This window comes from Protopterus annectens, chromosome 1.part1 (assembly GCF_019279795.1).
Source record: "Protopterus annectens isolate FY-2018-M chromosome 1.part1, PAN1.0, whole genome shotgun sequence".
Taxonomy (NCBI): domain Eukaryota; kingdom Metazoa; phylum Chordata; order Ceratodontiformes; family Protopteridae; genus Protopterus; species Protopterus annectens.
Window position 1 is genome coordinate 1452333784 of NC_056726.1, and position 13081 is coordinate 1452346864.

Genomic DNA, 13081 nt, shown 5'->3' on the forward strand with positions numbered 1-13081 from the left:
GTTTTGTGATTATATCAGTGGTCGACCTATCCAGATCAAAACTGATCACCAGCCTTTAGTCACTATTTTGAGAAAGCCTATGCATACAGCTCCTGCCAGATTGCAATGCATGATGCTCAAATTGCAGAAGTACAATTTCAGTCTTATTTATACAAAAGGCAACCTTCTTTACCATGCTGATACCTTATCCAGATATCTCAGAAAAAAACACAGAACAGCATAACAATGGGCATCTTAATTTTGAGGTCATGGAAGTGAGACATTTTTCTTCCACATATCTTGATGAGCTTAGAACTCACAAAGCTTCGGATCCAATTCTCCAGAAGCTAAACCTCTTTATCAGGCAAGGATGGCCTTCAAAGCAATCTTGTTTACCAGTAGAAGTGCAGCCATATTTTCCATACAGAGATGAGATTTTGTCAGACAATGGTATCATCATGAAAAGTCCTAAAGTGATTGTTCCAAAATCCTTGCAAAAAGAGTACATTAAGATCTTGCATCATGGCCACCCAGGAACTGATTCTACCAAAAGAAGGGTGAGAAGACTAGCACTTTGGCCTTCTACGTCTAGAGATATCAAGAAAGTACTTTCATCTTGTTTGGTATGTAATAATAATACAAAGCCACATCAACAAAAACTACCACTTCAGTTAAGCCAGATTCCTGAACTACCTTGCTCAAGAGTAGTCACAGATATCTTCAAGTGGAATGGTTAACATTATTTGGTGTTAGTAGACTCTTATTCATTCTGGTTTGAGATTGACGTACTTACCAACCTAACTTCCAGTACTGTCTTTACTAAGTTGAAGAGACATATTTCTGTCCATGGTAGTCCACACTGAGTTATTTCTGACAATGGTGCACAATTTACAATCAGCAGTTCAAGAAATTTGTAGAAGCATGGGACTTTGTTCATATTACACATAATTCTGAATATCCTCAGTCAAACAGCTTGGCTGAACGTGCAGTTCAAAGTGCTAAACAGCTGTTAGAGAAATCCAGACATGACAAGACTGATGTTTTTATAAACTTGTTAAATCGCAGAAACATTCCTTTTCATAATCATCTGGTTCACCTGCCCAGAGACATATGTTGAGACAAACCAGAACCACATTACCAATCAGTAGTAATTTATTGGTTCCATGTGCCAAAAACAACAAAGCAGTAAAAGCCCAAATGGTGAAAAAGTGTTTGTCCCAGAAGTCTTACTATGATATACCCAGCAAAACACTCCATTCTTTACAAAAAGGGGCGATAGTGAGGATGCAGACATCAAAAGGTTTTGATCACATTGGATTTGTGAAAAGCTTGTGTCAAGAGCCAAGAATGTACATTGTGGAATCACAAGGAATGGAATTCATATGAAATCAGAAGCATTTGTTACCAGTGGCTGGACTAATGTTACAGGATCATGCCTGTGACAAAGACTCTAGTTTCATGACTTGTCCAATGTTCCTGTTCCAGAGGACATTCCATCAGCAATCCCTGTTCCTGAGAAAATCTCCAAGAGTCCACAAGCAGAACATCCCCAGTGACTGTTCCTGTTGATAAACCCAGTCCTAATTATTACATCATAAGATCAGATGGCATCCCGAAACCTAGTTCGTGTTACACAGCAACCTTGACATGACTGTTGTTTTCTTTATTAGTGTCTATATAATTGCATGCCTATTTAAATGCCATTGTTTATATGAGATAACTCAGTAAAGAGGAAGGATGTAAATAAGAGTGTGTGACATACCTTTAAGAAGCATTCCAGTCAGTGGGCACGTGCGTATAAGTAGTGAGCATGTGCAAGCAAAGTGCCATTTTGAGTGAGCAGCCAGAGGTAGAGCATGCATGTACATAGTCAGTCAGTTAGTTAAATAGTTCAAGTTTAATGTTTCTGCTGTGCATCCTGATGTGTTTGTATACAATAAACTATTTAAATGAACACCCAAGCTTCAACATCTTCTTAATGTGCACAGGAAGAGCAACAAAAGACCCCCATTTGTGGAACAGACTCCCTCTCCATGTGAAGCAGAGTACCTCTCTAGCCCTCTTTAAGAGTAATCTGGATGACTGGATGGTAAACAGAAAATACATGCCTGGGATCCCACCTGTGTCCCTGCTGGACAGGGTAAACAGGTGTTGAATTTGTGGGAACATGGGCATAGTTCTGGCTCGGCTTGTAAGGGCCTCTGGGCCAATTGTCTAGTATCATCCTATGAACCTATGAACCTAATCATGATATTGCTACATATTCTAATGCAAGAATTCCTTGAGAGACTAAAGGAACTGTTTATATTGCCACTTGTATATATCATGTAGTGCATTCTAGACAGGAATAACTACTAGGAAATTTAAAAAGAGAATTTCGAACATATTTAGGATCTAGTGATTAAACGTAAATGATGGTCTATACAGACATACTAGAAATTTTCCTGATCATAAGAAAAAATGTTGTCTTGGTCTTGAATTGGTTTATGAGGATATGAAAGAGGGGGGCTTTAAAAATAGGGTCAAACAACTGGAAACTCTGTGGCAATTGAGGCTACAAACTGATAGCTCACTTGGACTCAATGGAAGCATTAGCATTAAATGTTATTTGAAAGCCAAAAGATCATGTAAACATTAATAGATTTATATTTATTTTTCTGGTTATGTCTTATTTTTTTAATTGTTTTTCAGTTTTTATTTTTCACGTGTTATTGTTTTATGACATAAGATACATTATGTTTTAAATGTTTGTCAACTGACCTGAAGGTCAAGTGATGTTAGTTAGGTATTTAAATTCATTGTGTGTTTCATTCTTATACTCTGAGGAAGTCCATTTATAGTTTGTAAAGACCATGTTGTTTTCAAGTTTCACTGCCTGTTGTGCTTTTCTTTTTTGGGACAAATGCATTTGGTTTGATTTGAGGGCATAGTTTACTTATAACTATCATTGTTTTTACTGAGCATTTTTTGCATGGCTATAGACAATAATGAACACAAAAGATAGCAATATGAACATGGTGAATAAAGGAAATCATCATCACCAATCCCCCCTTTCCCATTTTCTACATGAGGTTTGGGAGCTGTATTAACTGTTGCCATCTCTCTCAAGTCAGTGCCACACTCCTGCCTTCGTCAACACTCATGCCTGACTATCACAGATCTTCTCTAACACAATCGATCCAACCTTTTGCTGGATGCCCTTGTTTTCTTCTGCCTCCTTCCAGTCTGTCTAAAATCATCTTCAGCAGATTGTCTTCTGATTTTCTGCACTTGTGCCCAAACCACCGTAATAAAGGAAACCCATTGAAAACCCAATAATATTGTACTAAGCAGAGCTATTATCACAGGGCACTTTTTCTTGACCTTACAAAGGCCTTCAGCTCAGATGAATAGAGAGAAGCAATGTAGCCAGGAAATTCTTTCTTTCTTTTCCTTTTTATTATTTTAATTCCCATTGTTGCCAACAATCAACCCACAAACAATCTAATTGGCTTATTCATTCCCCCTTAGAGTGAAAGACAGCAGAAGGATGTCATCATCCAGACAGCCAGCAGGGCTTTTTTGCTTTAGGTCACTATGAGTTAATTAAAGGAAGAGCATGCCTTCTGAATGTTTTGTTATTCTTTTAAAGACATAGCAGCAGCATTAAAATCATTACATCTGAGTGACGCCTCCAGGTGCTTCTGCAGTTAATTCCTACTTATGCCTCTAGGTGTCAAATGTTGCTTGTTCATATTTGCATCAATAATTCCAAAATCCTACTATGCACAAGGATTTAAAAGATTGCATTGAATTACAGTTAGTCAGAAACATTAGATATTAGAGTTTTATGCTTCTTATGGTCATGCATATTAAGGCCAGACTTGTTCTATCAACTTTTAAAGTTGTCCCTGATTTTGGATCTTTGTCCTACCATTATTTTTTGCTTTGTCCAGAACTCTTAAGCAAAGCAGTTGAAAACTACATGAACATGTCAGCACCTGCTTGGTCTGTCACAGGGTATGAAAGCGGCTTCCTACTATAATCCAGAGACTCATAAGTATGAGTCCAGGAACTCAGAAAAGAAAAGACTAAAATTACAGGAAAACAGAGAATGTTAAACATCACTGTTCTCCTGTAAAGTTGTTTTTTTTTTTTTTTGAAAGGGGTAGCCCCCCCATACTCCTTGAACTTAAATATACTAAATTAATTTATTTATTTAACATTTGTTTACCGGAATGGTCTGACTGCACAACAATGTCACTTTTCAGCAGAGGCCTGAGGAGAAAAGTTCCAGCAAAGTACATTTTTACTAATACATGTCCAGTACAACAAAGAAAAAGTTTACTATACAGCTTATATATATATCTACTTACAGTCTAGCAGAGATCAGTAAAGCAATTTATATACATAGGAGATTAATCAACAAAAATATATACATGAGAGATGAGATTAACACATAAATAAAGTACAAATACAGTACAGCATGTCTTAGATTTTCTTAAGCCTCTGCAGTACATTTACTGTATGTCATCTGACAGAATACAGTTTACAAATGCGAGGAAGACAAGGGATATAGGTAAGCAGAATGAGGTTACAGGAGTTATAGAGTGGATAGAAGTATAGTTAGAGGTTACATCTGAGTGAGGGAAAGTTATCCAGGGTTAGTACATGAGCAGAGCCAGGTAGATGTTAGATTATCTTTTAGTAGTTTCTTAAATTTAGTGGTGCTGGAGGTGGATCTAATTTCAATGGGTAGGGAGTTGGAGATTTTGGCGACACTGTTTGATTACAGCGACTCACCAGCATTATTGCTACTTTTAGTGATGTTTACTAGGTTTTTGTTACTGGAGCGCAGTGTCTGGTTATTGGAATAATGAGTAAGTAGGCCTTGGAGATCAGGTGTTTTTTCAAGTTGTTTGAGTATTTGGTGGGCCATGGGGAGCTGGTTGAAAATTAGTAGGTTGGGGAATTCTAGCCATGAGAGTTCTTTGAGAGAGTGAGAGTGATGAGATCTGTAGCTGGCATCTGTAGCAAACTTTGTTTTTTTATTATAGCAGCTATCTAGTTTGTTCATGTGAGTTTTCTTGAGGTTAGCAAGGATGGGAGATGCATATAGGAGTGTGGAGAGAAGGTGGGTTCTGGCAATGGAGAATTTGGATTTGTCTGTGAGGAAAAGTTTGTTCCTGTACAGGCTACTCATTTTTTTGTGGACTTTTTTTGATTGGTTGATTTATGTGGAGATCAAAGTTCATGTTTTGCTCTATTACGACTCCCAGGAGTTTGGTGTGGGAGACTGGGGTAATGATGGTATTGTTTGATGAGATGATTTTGAATAGCGAAGAGGGGTCTGGGGATCTTGTATGGTGAAACAGGATGAGTTTTGTTTTGCTGGGATTGGGTACTAACTGGGCATTGGTTAGCCAGGTTTCTACTTTAGAGAAGGCTTGCTTTGTTATTTCCTGAAGATGGTGGAGTACTGGGGCTGCACAGATGAAGGCGGATTCGTCTGCATATTGTATTAATGTGGCTTCATTAGTGGCAGTATGTAGGCTATTAGTGAATAATGTGAAGAAAAGAGGGCCAAGAATGAATCCTTGTGGGACCCCTAAGGTGAGTGACAGCAGTGGGGAGAGAGAGAGTTACCCCATTTGACTGCTTGCTGCATCCCAGTGAGATAGCTCTGGAACTAGGTGAGTGTGGAGTGGCTGGTTTAAAATTCTGATAGTGTGTTTAACAGTCTGGAGTGTGAGACCATGTCAAGCGTTTTTGAGAGGTCCAGAAAGATAGATGAGACCAGGTTACCTTCATTTCTGAAAAGGTTTACAGAGTTAGTAAAGCTTAGAAGGGCAGTGCTTGTACTATGGTGTGGGCGGAATCCATGGTGAGTTTTGGTTAGTAGATTGTTAGTGAGAAGATAGTGAATGAATTGGGTATGGATGCATTTTTCAGCAATTTTTGATAGTGGAGAGGATAGCAATTGGATGGCAGTTGGAAAGCTCGATAGAGCTGCTGCCTTCATGTAGTGGAATGATGTAGGCTATTTTCCAAATAGTTGGGACCTGTTGTTCAGTGATGCAGTGGTTTATAAGGATGGAGACAGTGTACGCAGTGGCTTCTGCAGTGATTTTGAGATAGTCTGTGGTGAGGTTGTCTGGAGCTAGGGTCGTCTGTTTGATTTTTTTGAGGTATATTTTTATGGTGGTAATAGGAAATGGTTGTAGGGATAAGTTATTGTAATTTTGTGTTGGAGAGAGAGGAGTGGGGGGCGTGGCTAGTGTTTGTTAGTTTGAGTATAGAACTGTTGAAAATGTTGTTAAACTGTGTGGGTATGTCATCTATGGTGTTGTCAGTGTTTGGGGAGTGGGGTAGTGATTTGACCAGACTGAAGGATTTTCTTGATTGCTGACCAGACCTTTTCTGAGTTTACTTGGTGTTCTAGTTGTATTTTAGCAAAACATTCTCTTTTGTCTTGTCTTTTACATTAGTTCTAGGTATTTCTGACAATTGGTTAGTGATTTGTTATGGTGCCAATTGTCCCAGGCATTGTCTCTTGCTTGTAGTAGAGCTCTTGTTTCTTTAGTTAGCCACTGGGTGTAGTTGGGTTTTATCCTAATTGTTCTAGGAGGTATTGAGTGGTGACCATCTGCAGCTTTTGAGTGTGTATATGAACTCTTGGGGATTTATTTTTTTTTGCTTCTGATTTGCTGATATGGTGGGTTTTGGAAGAGATTATTTGCTGCTGGAGTAAAAAGGTGGGGTGGTGGTCACAAAGGCTGTCGAGGAGACAGCCTGTGAGTTGAGAGAGGTTTGGCTGATTGGTGAGTATCCAATCTAGGATTGATTCTTTTTTTGATGTTTTGTCTATCCAGGTAGTGTGTTGGATCAGTTGGGAGAAGCTATACAGAGAAATGTGGTTTGTATTTATTTAACATTTGTTTACTGGGAAAGTCCAAATCGGACAGAGACAGTTTTCAGCAGAGTCCCCAGGAGAAACACTCCAGACACATGTCTTTGGAATGTGGGAGGAAACCAGAACCAACCCACGCAAATGCAGGGAGGACATGTAGACTCTGCACAGAAGACACCCCAGCTGAGAATCGAACCAGAGAACCTCTTGCTCTGAGGTGACAATGCTAACCACAGTATCACTGCTCCACACAAATCTAACATTTTCATACCTCGAAGAAAATGGAATATTTGAAAAACAACAGTCTCAGACCTAGTATATGTAATTGTGCATGTTCAAACATTTAAATTATACTATTCATAGCATTTTTACTATGTATTTTGTACAAATCTTTACTTGATACACTTGTCTGTACAGATTATACTATTCTTATGGATATTTTACTATGTGTTTTGTATAAATTTAGTCCTTACATGTCAAATCTTGTAATTTAACTCTTGCATTATTGTATTATGGAGTTTTTCTCCCTAGGCTCCCATTGAAAGTGGGTTCTGTATGGCCCAGTGGACTTTCCTAGTAAACAAAATGCAAATAAATTAATATATACATAATACATACATACATACATACATAAATACATACATACATGCATAAATAATCTAGTTCTTCCAAGACTGGCTCTAAAAAGTCTCAGACTATCAAATGGGTCCCAGTACAGTACTGAGCTCAGTTTGGCATGCTGCTCAGATCAGTACTACACTGAGAACCACTATATGTGCATGGTATAGAAGGGTTCAGCTGTGTAGGGCATATAACATGGCAGGCTATGCATCCCAAAGACAGAGCACCTCAGTGACACAATGTCCAGATGAATGCACAGCATGAGCAGCTAATGTGCACTGAAGTCATAACGGGTTAGAGTTGCGCAGCAACAACTCAAAGACGTAAGCATACAGAGATACAGCAGCCTGCATTCCACACAAAAGTAAGGCACAACAATTCCAGGGATTAACATGCAAAGCAGGAGAAAGAGTGGCCTTATGGTCAACTGACTATGGTTACCACTGCAATTAGCATGGAGAGAGCTCTGCAAATAGCACAGATTTTAGTATGGGTACCCAGTGTGACAGCCCTTGTGTCTGGACAAGGCATGTAACTGTGACAACCTGCTTTAAGCGAGCAATTTCTCTCAAACATGCATGTGCACACACAAACACCCCCCCCCCACACACACACACATTTGCACATACACATACACCTAACAAATCAAACACACACACTTGCGGATGACACTGTTTATGTGTGTGCATGTGTGTGTGCGTGCGCGCGCGCACGTGTGTGTGTGTGTGTGTGTGTGTGTGTGTGTGTGTGTGTGTGTGTGTGTGTGTGTGAGCGTATATGTAAGTGTGCATGTGTTTGTATATGTGCCTCAGGGGGGCTGTTTGCAGATGTAAGGAGCAACCTCTACACCATTGCAGTCCTGAATGGATTCATCCTGTACAAGAAGGTACTGGCATCTTACAGGTGTCATTCCATACAAGACAGAAGGACTGATTAGATACAGATGGTGGGTATTTCAAAAATGTTTACAGCCTTAATATAAAAGCCATGATTTCTCATTTTCTAATTTCTCCAAGTCTTTTGGGTTTTTAATACCATGACGGGAATGGACCCCATCCCTAACTCACAGGAGCCTTGCACCAGTATGAAGCAGGGTCCATTTTCATTTCATCATAAACTTGTACTCTGAGACTCATGTCACTGTCATGTAATACCACAGAGCCATACTGGGATGAAGTCCACACAGTGCAGCAGCTGTGCTCCTGCAGTGTGTTACTGCACCCCTAATATATATCTTACATCTCTGTTAATGCCACGTCTGGACAGGTATGTGTAACTATGTGTATGCATGTCCTTACATCTCTGTTAATAATAAAATGTGGTGCAGAGCACTGCAACAAGTGAACAAGGTAACAGTTCTACTCAAAAGCAAGCACAGATGGAGGCTCTGACGCAGGTTCTAATTAAAGGCTTTCATTATTTTTAATTTAAACAAGAACTTTTTTAGAATTAAAAGCCATCAACAAACCAAATTTTAAATATAGCACCATTAAAATCTCATGATCATTAAAGCCAATCATTTACTCTTCTCCATTTCCTGAATTCTTTAAACAAGCAATGCTAAAATATATAAAAATGTCAACAATCCTGAAAAAATTGGCATTAAAATGAGTTAATCAACAAACAACTTTTAACATTCTAAACTTGCAAAGGACTTCAGGATTAATTTTCTAGATATAACTGTTTCAATTGAAGAGGAAGGTGAAAGGTTTATTTATTTATTTATTTTAAATTCATTTACCTGGAATGTCTGACTGGACAAAATGTCCTTTTTCAGGGAAGACCAGGGAGAAACGCTCCACGTTTATAAATAACCATGGGAGACATATACAATGTACAGATACAAATATTGATTCAATCTCAGATACAAGTATAAAATGAAAATACATGTGATACATTTCACTGATACAATCATATAGTCCAGATGGAATAAAAAGAAGTACTGTGATTGTAGGCAGAAAGCAAACAATTTAAGTATACATATGCTTAGTAGGGGTATGTTATTCAAATACAAAAATAACAGGTTGTGATCCTTTAGCTGCCTTAAGACATATATTTCCTAACCAGGGTTTGTACAGGAGCAGGTCCATGATTCTGATAGGTGTGATTTGAGAAGTTTTTTAAAGTTGGAAGTGTTAGTAGTTTTGATATTTAATGGCAGCAAATTCCATGTTTTGGCTATGCAGTTGGAGTAAAGGGAAACTCCATCTGCCTTGTTACATGTGAATATATTTAGGAAGGAATTGTTACGGGAATGCAATACCATGTTATTGGAGTAGTGCATTAGTATATTTTGAAGTACTGGTATTTTTTTCTGACTGATTTGGTTCATAGCTTCATAGGTTCATAGGTGTTTACTAGGCTAATGACCACAAGGGCCTTTTGATTAGTACTCGATGGGTGAAGGTCAGTTGATTATAAGCAAGGAGATTGGGTAGTTCAAGCCAGGATAGTTGTTTTAAAGCCAAACAATGACAGGATCTGAAATCTGTCAATGTGGCAAACTTTACAATTTTATTATAGCAAGTTTTCAGTTTTACTAGGTCAGATTTCTTAATATTTGCAAGAATTTGTGAGGTATACAGTAGCACTGAGATACGATGGGTTCGTTCTATAGTGGCTTTGAAGATTTATTTAGAAAGTGTTGATTTCTGTACATGGTTCCTAGTTTTTTGTGAACTTTTGTTATGGTCTGTGATATGTATATATCGAATTTTATATTATGGTCAATGACTAGGGTTGCTAACCATCCAGAATTCTTCTGGACTGTACAGAATTACGGGACACTGTCCAGAAAATGGAGACTGCCTTTTCTAGACAGTGTATTTTCCAGAAAAATAAATTTAGTTATCTACAGGAGACACAAGTCAAAATTTGGTTAAACTGGACACACCCTGCTACTTCACTCCATCATTACATTTGACCATTTGCCACTCTTAACGTATCTCTCATCATCTGGGATACTGCTTTTCTAATTTCTTTGTGCTTAGCACAACCCTGCCAAGACTTAATCCCGCCCACCGCTCCATGCTATTGGATGCAACAGAAAGCTTGCTCGCCTCTGGCTGACTGCATACATTTGATTGGCTGGGACATTGTTAAGAGGTGTGCTAACTAGTATTTGAAATTTATCTTTGATGCTGCTCCATGATACCGTCGGATTTTTAGCTCCCAGGCTGCCTAGCTGTTGTTTTCACCACTGGGGCATAAGAGATCATTGAACAAGTGGTATTATGGAATGGCCAGAAGTTACATTTACATTAGCTTATTTGTTTTTTGTAGTATGCTTAATTTTCACTCCCAACAAATTTCATTTGGTGGTAGGGATCACAGTACAGAATCTTTTGTTTGCGATGGTTGAGTAGCAAAGATGTGGACTTTGTTAACTTTCCCCTCAACTGCTACTCTTTTGGTCCACTTGCTGCTTCTGCTTGGTAAGAGAGGGAGAGAGGGAGGGAGGGACAATCATAACTTATCTAGAATGACAGTTGTTTACATTCTTTGGTGGGGTATATTTAGTGTAACTTCTGGTTGGTTTCCTTAAAATAGTAGTTATGTTACAGGTACGCCTTCAATACCTGGTCATGCAACAGCTCATGTATCTATATGTAATCCTGAATTGCTTGATTTTTCATATTTCCATGATTTAAATAATGCCGTCACTGGAGCCTTCAGCTGCAAATTCGTTTGGATCCATCAGCTTTAACAAAATTCGTTTGGATCCATCAGCTTTAACAAAATCCATTTGGATCCATCAGCTTTAACAAAATTCGTTTGGATCCATCTGCTTTAATAAATTCACTATGATAAGCAGAGGATGGTTATACTGTAGTGTAACTGATTTTGTCTTACTGAATGCTAGATTATAGTTTCAAAAACAAAGTGCAGTTTTGTGTTCTTTGCATTATTCCCTGAACTTATTTTCAGATTTTACTTGGAAAAAAAAAAAGTTAAAGGTTTACTAGTATATGTTTACTTTTTGTCATTGCTAACATATAGGGTGTGCCAGGCAAACAGTTCATTTTTATTTCATTTGATACCTGGGCTATGCCACTGACGTTAGAAACTTTTATCTGAATAATATGTGGAAGGCTCACTTTCCTACCAGTAAACCATAATCTACTTTTTCCAGTGGCATCCTAAGAGACAAGAAAACGCAAAGTTGTTATAACATAGTTAAGTAATATACAACATATAATCCAGTGAATGTATAGCCATCCATCCACAACCCCTTTTTTCCCATTTTTTCCTCATGGGAATCGGGTGTCATTTCAACAGTGACATTCATCTAGAGCCAAGGTTTATACCACTGGGTGGCTAACCCTGCCCTGGTAGCCCTTCCATACCACACACTCACACCTATGGTCAGTTTAGAGTGTGGAATCCGCCTACTAAACATCTTTTGAATGTGGGAAGAAACCCACACAAACAGAGGGGGATCATGCAGACTCCACACAGAAGGCGCCCCTACCAAGAATCGAACCGGGAAACCTTTTGCTATGAGGCAACAAGTCTATATTCCATTGAATGTATGTATCATACCCCTATACACAGGAATATAAGAAATTGAAGTATACACTTTCAGGTGTTACATGAAGTTGATACAGAATAGTAGCAAGTAAAACAGACTCATATAGGCCCTTGACCTGTTTTAAGGGGTGGCCAGAGGTGGGATTCATACTAATTTGATATAATCTGGCCAGGGCATTAAGGAAATTCCCCTGCTTCTCCTTCATAAGTATGTTCTTTTTTATGTAGAGCTTTACTTGGCCCTCAGCTGAAAAGGGGTTATTTGATGCCTAGTCTGACATTCACGGTAAACAAACATAAATAAATAAACAAATAAACATTCAAACAGCATCTAGAAGCCAGGAATGAATCACAGATGAGAGACAGTAGTACTAATTTAGCACTACTGTACCACATTCCCTACTACAATGACTACCTACTCTGTTGGGCTGTTACTCCTTACTGTTTGCATAGGTGCGCATGACTTATCACAGTGGTTCCTTGTCTGTGAGTCAGTACAAATATAGCAAAAGTACATGAAAGTAAGCGTGTTATTTGTGGTATTTAGTCAGGCCTGCTCAGGTTTGACTTCAAGGGCAAAGCCTAAGGAGCCAGATGTTGATGCCAGGCATGGCTAAATCCCATAATTACATATACACTTGTCATCCATTACATATGCACCTGACATACATTATTCCTATTGAAGAGTTTCTTTTGTTTATTGTTAAACATTTTGCGTTTTTTAAGTTGCAATAATTGTTACCGTTAGAATGATAGTACACAGGTGCTATTTATGTTAAAAATTGTATTTGTCTTCTTTGTTGTTCTTTACTCTTCTCAATTCATTGGATTCTTTCAGTTTGAAGTCTGTATTGAATATTTCATAGTTTCTTTTTGGTATGATGGCATGGTTTTAGTTTATTATTTGAAGGCAGGTTGTTGCTTCACTGCAATGGATGGTTGAGTTGATGCTCTGATTTTTTTTAATGAGGATCTTGATACAGGGGTATTTTTGTCCAAAGTTTAATAGCTGTTTTTTTCTGCTCTGGTAATTTTTCACATTATTAAGATTTTATTATGCAG